Source organism: Netta rufina (genome assembly GCF_964035555.1).
Source record: "Netta rufina genome assembly, chromosome: 17".
Lineage (NCBI taxonomy): Eukaryota > Metazoa > Chordata > Aves > Anseriformes > Anatidae > Netta > Netta rufina.
Genome location: NC_140141.1, coordinates 1,165,561 through 1,184,441, shown reverse-complemented (window position 1 = coordinate 1,184,441; position 18,881 = coordinate 1,165,561).

The following is an 18,881-nucleotide window of genomic DNA, read 5'->3' as shown; positions in this document are numbered from 1 at the left end:
TACAGCACTTCTTCTCTGCCGCTCCTTCTCGGTCACTCTCGTCCCCTGTGCTGTGGGGTCCCACCCACGAGATGCAGTCCTTGATGAACTGATCCGGCGTGGGCTTCCCACAGGCAGCAGCTCTTCCAGAACTGCTCCAGCTATGGGTCCGTACCACGGGGTCCATCCCTCAGGAGAAAACTGCTCCAACCTGGCTCCCCTACGGGCAGCAGCTCCTGCCAGGTCACCTGCTCCTGCGTGGTCTCCTCTCCACGGGCTACAGGTCCGGCCTGGAATCTGCTCCGGCAGGGGTCTTCCACAGGCGGCAGCCTCCATCGGTGCAGGGCCACCTGCTCCACCGTGGTCTCCTCCACGGGCTGCAGCATGGAACCCTGCTCCACCGTGGTACTCCATGGGCTGCAGGGGGACATCCTGCTTCACCATGGTCCTTACCACAGGCCGCAGGGGACTTCTGCTCCGGCGCCTGGAGCACCTCTCCCCCTCCTTCTACACTGACCTTGGCACCTGCAGGCTGTTTCTCACTCCCTTGACTCTCCCGGCTGCTGTCTGGCGCAGCGTTTTTTCCCTGTCTTAAATATGCTCTCACAGAGGCACAAAACAAGATCGCTTATTGGCTCGGATCTGGAAAACAATGGGGCCCTTCCCAAACATGGGGCAGCTTCTAGATCTTTCTCACAGAAACCACCCCTATGGCTCCCTTCTACCAAAACCTTGCCACGTAAACCCACTACACAAAGTCAAGCAGACAGCTTTCCAAACCTTTGTTTAATTCTGATGAGAAACCGTATCTTTTTGAACTATTGCTGCAAAATAGATTTATGTCCATTTCTGTATTCATGTACTTGTGGTGTGTACAAATTCATGGATTTGTCTGTCTTTTTGCTGCTTCTATTGTTGTTTGGTAGTATTTTGTAATAATGTTTACATCTTAAGAACAGCTGCATCCAAGTGGGTAATACACAAATATTTTGGGGAATTATAAGGACAGCAGTACAGAATTGTATGCTTTTACTATTCCCTGTAACGCTGTTATCCTGTTGCACAGGTTCTTGGCTTGGCTGTTTCAGAAATGGCTGTGGAACCAATTTATACTAAGTTATTGATATTGGCAGTCACCATGCAATTTTTCCCAGCTGTTGCACTCAGACATGCCACAATTCTAGAACTGTATTCTAATTTACTTAAATGGCAAAATTTATCATGAGGACAAACAAGGTGGTTTTTTTTCTCCCCTGCCCCTTTGGTAGCAAGGGAAAAACGGGAAAAACGCAATTCTAGTCTCTCTTGTTTAAGAGACAGGCTGATGTTCTGCTGCCTGTTCTAATATTTTAGTAAGTTGCCTCCTGTCTCAGTAGAACTTTGGTCACCCCTTTACATGTTGCTACCATTGGAGATTACTGACATGAAGAAGTGAAGCCATCAGAAAAAAAAATTTAAAAATGTGCATTACATCTTACTTGGAGAGTGTAAAAACATTTAAACTATGAGTTACCTGACACAGCAACTGGGATCCTTTTTAGCCTTTTAGTAGATTTTGCATCTACTCACATTCTTTTTTGCGGACTTCAGCACAGCTCTCTTGTCATAATTTTCCAGAGACTATACAGGGTTCTTGCTTTCATCTACTGCTGTGAGTAAAAGGCAGCAAGAAGCTCAGTTGATAGTCCATGTGATTATACAATTAATTAAATTAGCAACTTAGCTGTGTTATTAAATAAGACCTGCAAAACCTCATCACCAGTTTGGAAGGAAATTTCTGGGGCAGGTCTGAAATTCACAGAACAGAAAATGAGCTTGAACTGTATTTAACTAGTCTTTGGCTGTAGGTCAGTGCTAGACACAAATAAAAACTTTGCTAGTTCTCAGAAAGAAAACCTGGCAAACTTGGAGAGAAGCTAACTGACAGTTAAGAGACCAAAGATGAGATCAAGAGAAATCTGAAAGCAGTAAGAAGAAACTTCAAACCTTCCTAACTGCAGGGTGTGGCTTTTCCTTAGCTTACTGAATGTTGTTATTCCATCTGCAAAGTGTGAGCAAGCTTCTGTTTAAAATTCCATAGTAACTGTCTATGAAGATACTTGCAAAATCAATCTAAGTATCTGAAATTTTTGCAGCCAGACCTGAGGTCTAGTTTTCCTGAGAGGTAATCAAGTCTCATAGTGCAAACAGGGATTGCTAGATAACAGCTATTCTGAATGGCTCCTGCTCTGCCTGAAAAAGCCCCTTATCTTTTTACTAAGGTTTTGTGTTTAGTCTCTGTGTTGATTCCTCAAAAGCTGTCAATATTGTGTTAGTGCTTTAGGCTTCTCTCTAAAAGCCCAGTCTTAACAAAACACCTTAGTGGATACCTTGCTGCAGATTTAATAACGATTTTTCATTGCTGGATGATTTCTTCTAATTGTCTTTCTTTTGAAGTATTAAAGTCAGGGATAATGTTTCTTGTGAAGTTTCTTGTGAAGTTTCAAAAGCATGAGATACTGCAAGAGCATTCCCCTTACCTTGCTGTCTTCTGCTTCTTACACTAATGTTTAATTCTTTCTTCAGCTGTCTGTGTGCAATTACTCTGTTTATATATCAGTTGTGTTTCTAGTAATTCCTTAGCTAGTAAGAATTAAAGACCTGGGCTGTGGGAAGCATTTTGGAAAGGAATAGGGGTAAACATTGTTCGGTTTTGCAGTCATGGAGAATTCACTGAATCCTGCAGTAAATAACAGCCCATCTGAAGAGTGCACTCATTCCATAGAATAAACAGGTTTGTGAGCAGATCTGAACTTTCCTGATTATTTCAAATCTACTGTCCTCTGAGGCAACAGTATTGTTGTCTTCGCCTCTTGTCATGTATTGTGGGATTGACAGTACTGCTGTCTTTAAGCTATAAAACCTATAGATAATGAGTAGGGTTGGAAACATGAATTTCTCTTTCTGTAAGTGTCTTAATATGCTTTTAAAACTAGAATTGGTTTGATGTAGAAACCTTTTATCACTGCTGAGGTCTACTGGAAGCTCTAGTCTTTGTCTCTCCTTTATTAAGCAAAAATAACTCCTGTTGCTAATTAAGTTTGTTTACTGTCTCAAAGCCTAGCCCTTTACCATCTTAAAGTTGTTACTTTGGAGCAAGATACTTTTTATTCTGGTTAGGCATGAGAATACTGTGATATCACCAAATATAAACAGCAGATAAAGGAGAGAGATATTGCCATAAAAGCTCCGGGGTTTTGCAAAATTGTGGAATCATACTGATATAGCTCTTAATTTTTTCTTTTTACAAAAACAAAATACCAACAACAACAAAACAAATACAGAAAAAAAATGAAGGGAAGGGAAGGGAAGGGAAGGGAAGGGAAGGGAAGGGAAGGGAAGGGAAGGGAAGGGAAGGGAAGGGAAGGGAAGGGAAGGGAAGGGAAGGGAAGGGAAGGGAAGGGAAGGGAAGGGAAGGGAAGGGAAGGGAAGGGAAGGGAAGGGAAGGGAAGGGAAGGGAAGGGAAGGGAAGGGAAGGGAAGGGAAGGACTACCAGCTTTCTGTTTTCTAGTCTTAAAGGATATTTACAAAAATGGTCTAGGATTTACAATAATGGTCTAATGTGCACAGCAGGAAAATATGACTCCATCTTCAACTATTGTTATCACTGCTCCAAAGAAAAATAAACCTTTATAGAAAATGCACCGGATTGATCCTCACAAAAGTTTTCTGGGTCTGAAGGCTGTTGTCCACCCCTAGACTGTATGGTGAGTTTGAGCTGTGTATGTATCTTGTATATGTCCATGTACACAGGATGCACTATGCAGGGTGCACAGCAGCGAAATCCCGTGCAGGTCAAACCACTCTTTGCCTAACAACATGAAGTCCTCCTTCAAGCTGCAGTCAATAAGAAAATTAAAAACATTCTGGGCTCTGCAGAAAGACTGATGTGCTAATCCTCAGACATATGAGCTGCCATGTTCATTTTAACAAGCTGTTAGCATTATGCTGTGCACAGAGAGGAGAGGGAGAGAAGGGGTAGCTGTGCAAACCTCCAGGCAGAATCTCCCTTTGTTGTAGATAAGCTACCAGGAAGGACTGTCAGTGCAGGATGAGCTTGACTATAAGGACAGGCTGCCTAGCTGCCTCTCCCTGGGAGGAAGGGGGAGGAAGAAGGGATCCTATGACCTTCAATTTCCAGGAGAAGACTTGAGCTCTTTTGGTATCACAATGTCAGTTCAGAGGTGACCTCTAAGGATGGCCCACCTGTGGAGACTTCAGCATGCATTAAGCTAACTTGCCTCATGGAGTCTTGGCTGAGTGCTAACACACAGTTGATGGCTCACTCAACAGCATAGCCACTGATTTTATAGTGGCTTCTGAAGTTACACAAATCTAACAGAATAATGAAAACCAGATGAAAGGGCTGCAGGAGCCAGCCGGTTTTCCAGGATGCAAGTGATATTCTGACGTAGTCCCATTTTGATATTCTGTGCTGGTAATTGCAAGAAGCACGAGTTATAATTTTGCCAGTTCCAAAGGTTTTTCCTTGGTGGTTGATTCTGGCCTTTCTCCTTCACAACAGAACTGTTTCCACTTGTATGTACAAACACTTTTGATCCTCCATCTCCAAAATCTGAGTACCAGCTTTGCTGCTGAACTCCCTTGGTTGTTTTTTCTTTTTCCTCTTCCTCTTCACCTTGTTCTCTGGGAAGTGGCTGAGACATTTTTTCAAGGATTAGGCCTAACAGATGAAAGCACATTTCCTTCAGCAGGAATCGTGCTCAGGGCTTGCTCTCCATCAAATAAATACCTTCAGTAATCCATTTTCTTACTTAAGATGTGCCTCCTTGCTATTTGCCTGTAGCTTCTGTTACCATGGCAATGGTTTCCTTTTACCCCACTGTATTTTCCTATTGCTTTTAGCTAGACTTAGTACGGCTGAAAGTGTCTTATTAAATCCAGGACACTACATTGCACCGTCAATAGGGGCCTGTCCTTCTTAGCCTCTTAGGAGCATGCCTACAGACCTGAACTATTTGGCTAAGATCTCTAAGCTTGTTGCCATCGGGATTTGTCTCTCTTTTCACCTGACCTTTGTGGCTCTGACTGTTCCTTTGAGATTACGCCTCTTCTCCCATGCTCACAATGAAGTACTTATAGTCTCAGTGTGGTATTACTTAAACCTCCAATCCCAAACTGATTTCTTTCTTAACTTTGATGTTTTAACCTTGTGGTGAGGTCTTTCCCTTTAAGCAAGCTTTATTTGGAAGGCATCAATTTCTGTTTTCCTGAACAAAACTGATACTGACTCTTTCTCCATTCCTTCTCATCCAAATCACTGCAGTCCCATAAGAAGAGGAAGCCCTCAGACAATTATGCAGCCAGATGTTGTTTTCTGAGATGCTTATAAAACAACATTCCATCAAAGTTACAGTCAAGTCTGTGCTCATCTCCTAGTGCTAACTTGGTAAAGCAGACGCAAGATTCAGAAAAGCAGGACTATGAATTCTGCTTTCAGTATCCCTTCTTTTTCCTTAGCTTTGTTTATGTTGACTCATACAGAAGGTACTTGCTTGAAAACTTTTGTCCAGTATCACTTCATTTTGTGCGTTAAAGGTAGTTCGTCTATTTCTGTTTGCTGGATGTCCATGTAGGCATGGGCAAAGCCATGTGAGGGTCAAACATTTCTGTATGTTACTCTGCAAAACTGAGTGACTCTTACAGCTGTAGGCCAAATGCCATAATTTACAGTAGTTAAGAGGTGTGACACTATGGGGTTAGTTAATCACCAGTGGAAGGAATATAACAAAAGAAAAATATAAACATTAAAAAAATCAACTCAAAGCTGGATACATGAATATATGATGGAAGGGAAGCAGATGCATAGAGGGAAAATGAGTTGTGCTGGGTCTTACACAGGCCAGTGGCAGAGCTGAGAGCAGACCTAAAGAGTGTTCATCCTGTTAAACAACATAAACATCTTCTCTTTCCTGCTCAAGCTTTGTGAATCAGGGTAGCACCAGGGAAAATTCAGTAGCTTTAGCTTAGGCACCTTCTCGCAGAACATAAATGCTCATCTAAACCCCCATCTAAACACTGCCAGACTGTTCAGAAAACTAAAATAAAGTTGTGCATTACCAAGTGTGCTCCTACCCACAGAAAATTAAAAAAAAAATAAATAAAATAAAAATCTCAATTTTGCTCAAGATGAAACTTGTTATTACAAGATAACATGCAGTATTAATGCCTGTTGAACTGTAACCTTTACAAACCGTAAGTCTGTTGTCAATTGGCAGCAGTGGCGGATTTTGATCAAGTAGGCATGCATTTTGGAAAGACGACAGATTCTGTTGAGCCTCTGTATTTATCTCTTCTCCAGAAAGAACAGTGGGCGAGCAGATGCCTTCACAGATGAGTGTAACATAGCTCCTTGGGGTGTATATCTTTTCTTCATGGAAAAATACAAAAAGGGGGAGGATGGGAGAGGAAAATTAACAACCTAATCACAACCATCCCACTGCTGACATAATTTTTTATTTTTTCAGAGGAAAAATGTCCAGTTTTAATGTGTGTTTAGCTGTACATGCGAGTTTGTAAAAATTTAAAAAACTCTGTGAAAACTCAGCTTTGTTACCCATTGGGAGTGAGCTGTCTTTTAAATTTCAAGCTGTGTTTTGCTTTTCTTACCATGAAGAACACCTGTATTTGATATAAAATTGGCAGGGAATTTTCTGCCAAAGCTTTTCTTGCTCAAGTCTTTTTGCTTTGAAAGGGAAAATGGAGAAATTATGGAAAGTTTAAGATATTCCATTAAAATCATTGGGTATCTATGAATATATCACATGAAAACAAGATTCTATGAGCAAATTTGCTCTGTTTGCAGTAGATTGCTTATAGTATCTTTATACCCAAGACCTACTGCTTCAGAACACTTTAACTCGTCTTTCATCCCTTTAATGGTGGAAACCATGTGCTGCCCCTCAAGGACTTGACCTCAAATTCCCATCCAGTTGGAGGGAAAATTGCAAATTGTTCCATTATTTTTTAAAGTTGTTTCTATTTTTTTCCCTGAAGATAAAACCAGAAAGAGAAAACAACAAAATTTGCACGTGGTAAGGTTTTCAAAGATTTTTAAGAAAACATAAATAAATCCAACTGCCTTGTGTAATGTGAAAACGTTGTTTATTCTTACATGGCAATTATAAAATCTACTTGAAAATATTCAGATTTGGGAGGTTTTATTCTTAAATTAGTTCCTGAACCTGTAACATAGAGAGGTTGTAAGTCTTCTGAGTTGTTATGTAAGAGCAACTTAGAGTTTAAATTTTACTGTTGAGATGTGTGCATTACTAGATGGAGATGATTTCAAAGCCAAAGATAGTCTCCATATTGTGAGCTGATGAACAGAGCATGAGCTGTGTGGGAAGCTTGCAGAGATTTTAGTCAGTGAAGCAAAATTTCTGGAGAAGATTCAATCTACTCTTCACTTTTGGGACCTTGAAGTTTCCAAAGTCTATCTTAGTAGTAATTGACAAAGCCAAATGCAGCAGCAGTATTTAAGGATGATCTTACAGACCCTGAGAAAATAACCTTTGTGATTTAGCTTTTAATACTGTTTGTTAATGCAGTCTGCTTGCTAACTCTATGTTCCATCTGGTTTGGCTGGTATTTATCCAAGTTTTCTGATTTTGTGACCTGTGTGTGCAGATGTGGACTGTGTATTTAATTCCTCTTTATTTTATTAAGCAAAAGCAGTGAAGGTCAACAATGCTGGTTTGACAGAAAAAAGGAGGCCAGTGTTTTAAGAACTGTTAAAACAAATTGCAATTCTATTCTCACTATCATTCTAGTCTTGAAAGAGCTGGCCCAACAACCAATGGCCCAACAGAGTTGTAAAGGTAGTGCTGCTGTTCTGGTTCAAAGCCACGGACTCAGAAATGGGAGCCATTTTATTGAACTGAGAGAGCAAATATCTCCCTTACAAATGAATATAAGCATGTTTAAAATAGTAGAAACTATTATTTAGGCACTTTGTGTTTCATATACAAGACATATGTGATTTCCAAGTATTTCACAAAACAGACTAGCATAATTTTCCAATTTTTTACATGGGAAACCAAAACACCAGAAGGCAGAAACTAGCCCAGAGTAAACCTGCAGCAGCAGAGATGATAATCGAACTTGTGAACTGCACTCAGTGCTTTACACTGTAAGTTACATTAATTATGATAAATGTCATTAATACTCTCCTATGTCCTAAAATTCTCCACTACAGCAAATTGTCTGTATGCAATACCATGGAAAATGTGATTTCCGGATGCTCACATTGGGAAGGTGGACATGGTATGTTGAAGGAACATGGAAGCAGAAATCTGTTAATCCACATACCTGTCAGCTCAATTTCTGGATACAGCATAGCTGGTCTAGGTTTAGAGTATGAAAACTGGACGATGCACAGGATGCCCTGTAAAAGAAGGCATGAGAATTGTTCTGAAAACTGATTTTAAATAAAATAAATAAAATAAATAAAATAAACTGATGAAACTGAAATTGTTGTTGGGGCCAAGAAGTTAAATTTAACATAAAGAAAGACAAGGGAGAACAGCCATGAGAAGAAAAATCGACCCCAGATTGTGTTGCTTTCTGACCTGAAATATGATAAAGGCATGAGTTAGTCAGGTGAGAAATCTGCACGATCTTGAGAATAAAAGTCAGCTGTCATCTCATAACAAAAGTGACTAGGGCCTCTGGGAATGAAGAACAAGCTATAGCTAACCAAATTGCAAGGGCTGTTTATCAACACACAGTGTTGTGCATGATTTTCATTTACATGCTATTTTTATTCCACCCTTTCTAATTGCACCCATAAGTCGTGGGGGAAAAATTTTCAATATTCAGCTCCATTAGATAAAGTTATTCTTTGAAATTCAGGGCAAGGAGCATATGGAAATTCCTACAGCAAGGAACAGACACTACACCCAGAATAAATATAAGCACTGTGCAATATTGAAATGAATGTCGTTATGGGTTATTTTGAATCTGACCATGATATGATTGAAATTCAATTACCTCTTCTGCATTGAAGGGCCAAGTAGCTTGGAGAACACAAAGTTAGACTGTAAAGATTAAGAGAACAAGGAATCTATGCTGGTTGTTATTCTCAATTTTCTTCTGGCTTGGTGTTTTTAACCTATTCTGGGAATAATTAGGTTGTGTATGGTAAATGTTTTTGCCTTGATTGTGCAGTTAGTCCGTTCTGGATTTCTTAGTCAATGACACAGTATTGACAGTTGATCTCTGCAGTACCCAGTGCTTCTTTGGTAGGATTAGCCTTGTTTACAACTTGACTTGAATCTAAGATTTAAAGTGAAAATTTATTGAGTAAACCTCTTCAGATTTAATTTGATTTTTTTTTTAATTTTTTTTTTAGCCTGATTTTCTACTTGTCTATGTTAAAAGGCTTTTCCTTCTTTTGTTACAGTATGCACCTTGTCATTAAAATCTGATGTGAAATTCTGGGGTAAACACAAAGCCAGATGGTGTGGACCCAAATAGCACCACAATTACAATAAAACGGGTAAAAGAAATGAGTGCTCGAAACTTCATCACTGTGGCTTTTTATAGTGGTTGGTGACAACAAGAAAAACACTCAAGCCTCTTGGTCAGCAGGAATCCCTTACAATAGCAGTTTATAACACAGATGATTTTATTATAATTTTTCTATGACTTTTTATTCAAACTAAAATATGCTCATTTTAAGTATCTCAAGAATGTTTTGAAGAGGGCTGAGTGCATCCTTTATGCTAATAAGACTAGGATTTGTGTGTAGTTAAGTTTGCAGAGTTTGTTTATACAGGAGGTTTGGGGTGGGAGTATTCTTTTTCTAAAATAAATTGTGTTTATTACCATAAAAACTTAGTGATGTTCACCATCATGCATCATATCTAGTTTCAAATCTGAAGAAAGTCTGTCCCAGTGATTTGTTTATATGCATATGTTTTTTCTTCATGTGTTCCTGCTTATGGATATGGGACTATGAAGGGTGTATGTAGGTACAAAAGCTGATTGACTAGAACAAAAACAGACACACACAAAAATTATACCATATTTCCATTTCAATGAAAGCACATTTTTTTCACTTTTGCTGCTCTTTGAACAGCTGCTATATGTAACAAGCATAGATCCATTTTTTTTAAGCTGAATTCATTTTTCTAAAGAAAACAAGAGAGACATCTTACTGTGAATGAAACCTGCATGGGTATCTAAAATTTGGATAATCCTGTTAACTAATCAACCAGCCTGAAACAAAAGTTTGCCTTCTAGAGCAAGACTGTAACCTTTAGAATATGTCCTTTGAAGTGAACAGAGCACAGCCATGCAGTTCCAGCAGCACATGAAATTGCAAAGTGGGATTGTTGTTTTTTCTCCATTGCTACCAGGAAGATGGGTGACTTTCTTGCTGTTGAAAGAGTTTACTCTAAATTACTCGGCCTTGAGTCCGTGGCTCAGTGGTGGTCTTGAGAGACTCCAGTAGCCTATGAAGAAGAGAAAAGGAGAAAAGAAAAGGGTAGGTTCCTAAGCTTTTGCTCCTCATTTTGTCTGCCTTCCAAAATTGTTTTGATCTTTGAATTGCTATAATCTAGGCATCTCCAAAACGATACACAAATCAGCCAATTTCATTTATAATCTTCAATGTAAACTGCTGCTTTTAAAGCTTAGAAAATTATGGAGATGTGAGCAGGGACTACTTCTTATATGCTGCCTTAAAATTAACTATCTAATTTGGCCAATTGTAAAAATCAGGGGTGCATCAATCTCCAGTTAATTTTGTGATGCTGCCTGGGCACTCTCATGTTCTTTCTGCTGAAGCCTCTAGAGAAAACATGACATTCTTGACTGAAGCTCATCTTCAAACAGCCTTATGTGGACATGTGAGATGTCACATTAGCTCTGATTTCAGACAGGTAATCTCCTTGGCCTATTATTTGGGCATCCAAGAATTGTTTATCATCTTTTCACATTACAGACCTGTTCTGAATGTTCAATGAGACTTTGAGGTGAATTCTCAGACAGTCAAAGACTTATTTGGAGATTTCGTTTTGATGTTCTTTAACATCTTAGTATGAATACACCCACTGTGCTGGATGACAGACTTAATGTTTAACTGAAGGATAGCAACTAATTCATGAACACCCCTTCTCCTTTTCACACAGCATATTCTACTTGTATAAGTGATTTATAAAAATGAGGTGTGAGTATTCTATATTCATTTAATATAGAGAAGCACTTGCATCTATTGACTTTGTCTTTTGAAAACTATGCAGTTGAAACTTGGTTGCAATGCCTAGAAACCAGTATCTGCTCATGATCCATTCATTTTGCACAAGCATCTCCACAATTTCTGTAAGTGTATACTGAAGGACTGTTTCATGGTTAAAATGAGCAATGCAGATGGTACTCTATTCTCCTGGAAAACGTAAGAATCCTGAGTCAAGGTATTGGTTTAGAAAAGATGTAAAAGAAAACAGATTTAGAAAAGATGTAAACATTCTCCCAGTTTTTATTACAGAGATGCACAGCTCTTTTCCTCCATAGGAAGTATCTCTACTGAATGAGTAGGAAATAACACCAGTAGAAGATATTCTACAGTAGCTTGGTCCTTCTCTGAATGCTTCTGAGCCATCCTTGGCTGCTCAAATTTCAGAGTAGCAGTAATATTTTCCCATAATTCATTACATCCCATAGCTCAACAGACTGTTAGATGATGTGGATCCTCCTGGAATGATGATGATGGTGATGATGATGATGATGGTCTGCATCTCTCAGCTGGATTGTTTTTCCCATCCTTGCAGGCAGGCAAACTTTGCAAGCTTCCACCAGGATGGAGAAGCTGGAGTACCAATTTTAATGTGGAAGCAGAGGAGATCTTGCTTTTGTAGCCAACAAACTTAAGAGGAAGCTGAGGCTGAGATTTCTGTTGCTAGGCAAATAACGTATTTGTAGCCAGATGCATTATTTGCTTGCTCCTTTGTAAATATTTCCTAATTCCCTTTTTTATATGAACTCTATTCCTTTCTTACACACCCTTACAATGTGTAAATGTGATTATCAATTTTTTTTTAATAATAATTTTTAATGATCACAGCATTGTCACAGAAAAAAGCTGGATCTGAATTCCATTTTATGACTCATTCAAAATAAAATTAGGCCTTAGGCATATATGCAGTCTTTGCATATGCCCCCAGACTAACAGAGATATAATGCAACATTTTGTTAATGGCTCTAAAAGCAACTATAGTAAAATGAAACCCTTTAGGACAGAGAGATGCATAAAATTAGAGTTAGTAGATCTCACTAAATCTCAGATTATGTCATTTATCTTTGACTACTTATGAAATGCATTGTCCTATGCCGCTGCATACAGTCTGTACTCTTGCAATTACACAAAGGCAATTGCTATAAATGCCTTTGCTTTCTCTGGAAATTAGAATTCAAATTTTGTCATTTCAAACACTCAGCAAAGAATATCTCTTAAATTAACATTCAATAGGTAACATGGAATTATTCCCACATCCATTCCTTCATCTCAAAATAAAAGCCATCCGTAGCATGGTCACTTCAATCATCATTTCCTCTTGAATATCTATAGCCCAGAAACTGGCTTTCTGCTCTCACTGTATTACCGCTGCTTTTTGTTTTAAAATACAGTTGTATATCCTGAAATCCAACTCACTGGAAGATTGCTATGTTGAAATATACTGTGCTGTGTCTGAAAAATAACAAAATATTAAACATCTATTCACTAGGAACTCAATAATAATGCTTTACAGATGGAGTGGGATGAAGTAACATGTTTCATTTGGGCTACTGAATTTAATAGTGATTAAATAAGACCTTAATAAGACCTTAGTTCAATTTATATCATAGTCTGGCTCCTTCTATCAAATGCAAGTACCTGGACATAGAGCCAGAAAAAGAAAGTAAGCCACTGACCTATTTTTCAGAGACTCTGGTGAAAATATCTAAAGTATTTAACCTGGTCTTTGACCTTGCATTGCCTACAGTGCTCAGATCTTTAGTGCCAATATTGATGAGTTGTTTTGTAGGACTCAAACTGCTATGAAAAACTACTTTTTCATATTAACCTTCTTTGAGTTCTATATGCAACAGGACTCAAGCTATGTAGAAAAAATGTTGTCTTCTGTCTTATAACCTCTTTTGCATTTACTTGTTCTTTGGAGAAAAACAGGAGATAAAGATCATTCGTAAATACAGGTCAGCCCTCTCAAACAGGCGCCAGAGAAAGTACATGAAGGAAGAACACTGAAGTTGTCTTACTTGTTAATTTTCTAATTGGAGTAAGGCTGGGGAAGTTAGCCTTTTTCTGCCTGTTTTTTTGTTTCTTTGCCTCCTAGGTTTTCCACTTTGCTGTTGGTGTATGCATGAGAACTAGACAGGTACTGTCCACTTCCAAAAATCTCAGTGCACTCTAAAGTGGACTGACTATCTTTACAAAAGCACTTACTTCCCTTGTAGAAATCCCAAGTTATGTTGCCAGGCTGGGAAGTAATCAAGCAAAGTATTTAACTGTAGCTGACTACAACTGATTGTGTTTCAAGGATTACAAGCAATTTAAGGCATGGAAGGAATGCATTCCTTTTTTCTGTCTTGAGCTGATTTCCAATTACAAAGTACTCCTGTCCTGGCATGAACATGTGCATTTGTTTGGCAAAAGATACATTTCTGATAGCGCAATACATTTTCCGATGGTATTCTTTTTTTTTTTTTTCATCCTCAAACTTGTATAGACAAGAGCAATACATGGTGCACAAGAGAAAAGTTGTCATCTTTGATATTGCAATAACAACTTTTTTTCAACTCTTGATTTTTCTTGTTCAGAACAACTTTGAACATCCCACCAATGGCTCATATATTCAAAAAGCAGTATATGCACTGAGAGCAGGACTGTAAACACCCTTCCAACCATTTTCTCCTCCATACAAAAACTTTTTTTTCTTTTTTCTTTTTTTTTTTTTTCTTTTAAGGACAACACATATGAAATGCTAGACATCTTCAATTTTTCAGTGTAATACCTGGTAGTTGAAAGAACCATTTACTTGACTGGTTTTAACCTTTTTTCAGGTCAGTCTTCTTAATTAATACCATTAGTATCTCATCTGAAGTTCCTGTGAAACCATGTCATATTCCAGTGAGATGTGATTACAGAACTGGCATGTATGTACATCAGCTGGGAGAGTTACCTTCATGGAACAATAGAAATTTACTGTTCTGCCTTTTCATTCTCTTTTTGTGAATTATTATTTCCCCAGAATCTAAAAATGTATTCAGAAGAAGAGAGAAAAGTGGAAGTCATAATTTTGTTTACTTAAAAAAAAAAAATGATATTTTTAAAAATACAAAATATCAAGCAAGTCCTAAAGCAGAACACTGCAGGGTACACATTAATGACCCATTAATGCACTTCTCAGGTGGTAAATGGCCCATTAATGCTCCCTTGTCATGCTGTCTTGCACAATTTATTCAAAGTCATAGCCAGGGCATGGGAGGAAGCAACACCATAGAAATAAACAGTGTTTGAGATATTATCATCACCTATTTTGCTCTTGGGAGGACTTCTTTATGGATGGAGCAGGCTCTGGGCATTGCACTCTTCTGCACCAATAATGGTAAACCCAATGGCAAAGACTATGAGCATCGCCACCTCACCCTTACCCAACCCAGGGATTGCTGCAGCTGTTGGCCAGGCCATGGGCATAGTGAGGTGATCTCCCAAGCCCGGCAGGACCCTGGGGTGGTCTGGGTGTGTCTGTGTGGTGTTCTCTTGCTTCCCAGCTTCACTCTGAGCTAATGTCTGTGGCATGTATAATCCACAGGCTCCTGTAGTTCATCTTCCTGCCATGGTAAATTATACCTATATCACTTGTGTCAGGTGTTTGCCTAACACAGGCTTTAAAATTTCCAGAGACAGATATTTACCATCGTCCCACACAATCCATTTCCAGGCTTAGCTATCCTTAGTGTTCAAGAAAGTTTGCACTGTCTAACCTAATTCACCCCTTTTGCAGATTCAGCCAATTGCTATTACTTCTTTTATTCCTTAAAATAAGCATGCAAAAACTGCTTGTTCCTTTTCTCCTTTACAGCAGCCTTTTATGTACTTTGAAGACTGTTATCCCTTCTTTTAGCCTTTTCTTCTCCAGACTGCACAGCCCCAAATCTTTCAACCTTATCTCATAGTTATACATGTATGTCTACAGCTTTGATCTTTCCCACTGGCGGAATTAGTCAACTTCTTTCCTGAAGTGTAGTTTTCAAAACTCAGTATAGTTATAGGTAAGTGGGAAATGACATGTTGTGTCACATGGCTCGCAGCTAAACTATTGTTTGTGTTTCCTGTATGTTTTATCAAGCTCTTGGTTCATATTCTGCTTTCAACCCTCTAAAATGTCTGACCTTTTACTGTGGAAAAGGGACCAGCCTCTGTTTTCCACTCTGCATGTGTAAAAAGGGTTCATCCTGAATGTGGAAATGTGTATATCAAGAACTGTAAACATAACATGATGTGTTATAGAAATATTCATCAATTAATTAAACCCCATAGGGTATTTAGAAGTTACTGTGTAAATATGATTCATAATTTTTTTCTGAGTTTGATGTTCATTTGAATAGTGGAATTATGCAAGTGTTGATGAAAAAGGGCGTACAACCCAGTTCATTCTTCTTCAACTTTTTAACTGACTCTTAAAATATGTATTATAATGCCTTATCTCAGCTAATTTTTTAATGTTCCAAGTTCTGTCAAGATTTTACACAGTAGCTGTATGTTGCTGTAAGTCTTGAGTGGCTTAGAAGTCAAAAGGCAGCATTTTCAAGAGCATTTAATTATTTATTTTTTTTTTTTCCCAGAGGAGGTGGAATATCTTCAGATTTAGTGAATATATTAGAAGTTGTAATTTTAACCTTCAGCTTGTGAGCCATTTAGGTCACACTGACTCTTCTTGGTCTACAAAATGAATTGTCAGAGCTTTATTAAATGTGTAGTTATGCTTTTCTTTTTTTTTTCCCCAAAAAGTTAATTCTGTTCTGATACTAAATGGTTAAATTTGACTCATGTGAAGGTGGATCATACTTTAGTAGCACTAGCTGCTTGCTGTGAGCCTCAAGCCATCCTTCTGACATGGCTGTTTACGCATCCATGTGCACTGAAGTCAGAAGCTGATCAAGCTGAAAATTGGTCCAGATCAGGGTGCTGGTGGTAGGAAAGGGTGAACAGAAGGAAGAGGTAATGGTGACAGCTGGCAGTGTTGCTGCTGATGTGTTCATTATGAAAATACACTGTTAGTCGTTCGCACTGCTCTGGAAGCATCCTTTTCCCTCAGATACTGAAGGCTCAGTTTTCAGCATAGCTTTACCAAGAAAAGTGTGTGCTATGTGGTCCTTACAGTAGTATTAACTTGTGCTTTCAGCAACTGCATCACTAGTGTTACTATTTTTCTTACATCTGATCTCTGTTATGGATAAAAACCTTTGAAATAGGTTGTGACAGTATCACAATATGTGATCAGTCACTAAAGAAAGAGGTTCTATAGTGACATATATGTTCCTAGCGTTAACATTTCCTGATTTTAAGCACATTGCTTAGTAATGCTGTGCAGGGGTGTTTGAAAGAGCAGTTTGTATGTGACCATACCTGTATCCTTCAAAGTTCATAACTACTGAACAGCTAAATCTCTTCTAATGGCTCTGAAAGTGTGATCTATAGCTCACTGCTGTGTTATGAAATTACGGTAAATGGTCCAAGACTGATCTATAGATACATAATTATATTTGGACTTAAGGTTTTTAGGAATGCCTACTGACTAAGAAATATGGAGGGATAACAGACAATTCGCACTCTCAGAAAATGAGGTGTGCCAGCAGCAAATTTGCCACTTCTGAGTTTAGATCAGTTTAGATAAAGATTTTCTAGACAAGTCCTGCCCCATGGATTTCTTACTCTAGCACACATTTGGGCTGGTTACATACTAATCTTTATCAGGTAGTCAAATACATGTTATCATTGTAGATGACTGTTCTATCCAAGAACTAAGCCAGTATACATAGATGTACATATAAATCTGTGAGAGAGCACTTCAGAGGAGTAGTTATTTGAGCTTCAGGGTTACCTGAGCTTTCGAGACAATGTCCATGCATTGCAATCAGTATCTTTCTGTTCTCTTCCTGTGTTCAGCTGTGTGTGGTGGTGGAGGGACAGCCAGCAGGGTACTGTGAAACCTGTTGGCTTTGCTAATTATGCAGAACTGCCAGAATGGACACATAGAGGCTTGGTGGAAAGCAACGTCCACATGCTCTTAATGAGGACAAAAGGAGGAGGATGCCTGAGCTAGCACAGAGGCAGCACCAGGCATCTCCTGTCAGTGAGCAGCCTGAAGAGAAAACAGTACTCTCTGTGTGGGATTTAAAGCTGTGTCTAAGCCCTCCTCACCCACAATGTACCATTCCATCTGCTGTTTAAGGAGAAAGTATTAGCAGAGGTGGGAAAGGAAGTTATATACCTAGGAGATGTTGTTGTCCTGAGCTGGCTGGGAAAAGCTCATTTGACAACATGGGTGGCACACCTGTGTATCACACAACAGAGCTTTGCTCAGGAAGGAAACAGTAGAAAGTGCGATGGAAGGGAAGAAATGCCAAGAGCCTTCTAGATGTATCCCGGGTTGTGCAACAGGATTTCCCTGACCTTATTGGAGCTGCACCAGCTCATGCCAGAGGACATCTGGACATCAGGAAGAGGTTCTTCACTGAGAGGGTGGTTGTACACTGGAACAGGATCCCCAGGGATGTAGTCACTGCACCAAGCCTGTCTGAATTTGCAATTGGACTGTGCACTTAGTCACATGGTCTAAACTTTTGGACAGACCTGTGCGGTGCCAGGCGTTGGACTTGATGATCCTTATCAGTCCCTTCCAACTCGGGATATTCTATGATTCTGTGATTCAGGTGGAGATCCTAACCGTAACCTAGTCCATGCCCACTCCAGCTGTAGTCATTTCAACAGAAACTGAGAGGCAAGCTTCCTATTCTGACAGCACTGCTAACCACTGACAAGGTGTCTTTTTTAGGGGTTGAGGAGGGCATATAGCCAAAGGCATCCTACATTCCTTATGCTGAGTGTGAAGTTTGCCAAAATTAGCGCATGTACACGGAGTGCACAATAAGCCATTTCCCGCTCGATATGCCAAGAAGGCTGTGGAATCTGTGAATTATGCTGTTAGAAGGAAGAACATACCCAGCATCTTGTCCATCAAAGCAGAAAACACCTCCAAACGGCAGCAGGAAGAACTAGCATTGCATGAACCAGTGTTTAAAACCACCAACAGAAGAACAACCTTGCAAATAAAATTCTGAGCTCCTGTAGACAGCTCTTAACTTCCTGCCAAAAATGAAAAAGCAGTGTACACAAGAGTGTAATCGAGCTCTTCAAATCTACTGTGCGAGTGCCTCTGCAGTGGCTCTTTCTCCAAGAAAGCTGAAATTCTGAGTGGTATCTTGAGGGAGAAATTTCACACCGTGAAATGGTACCGCAGCAAAATTGCTTCAGCCATAGAAGCATTGCATGGCTCTTTATTCCATTTTGCAGAGGTAATAACCATTAGCTGAATAATATAGGCTGAAACATTTTGCCCCATAATTTTTTTTTTCAGTTGACAGTTATTTCTGTCATCCACAATAACCATTTTAAAGGACAGCAGAATGAAATGGAGTTTTCCACTTCATATTTTCAAACTTTTTTTTTTTTTAGAAGGTCCCATTTGTTTAGAATATGTGCAATGTTTTAGTGTGGTGGTATTGGGAGATAGGATTTGAGGAAAAATATGATCCACTGGCAAGAGAAAAGAGAG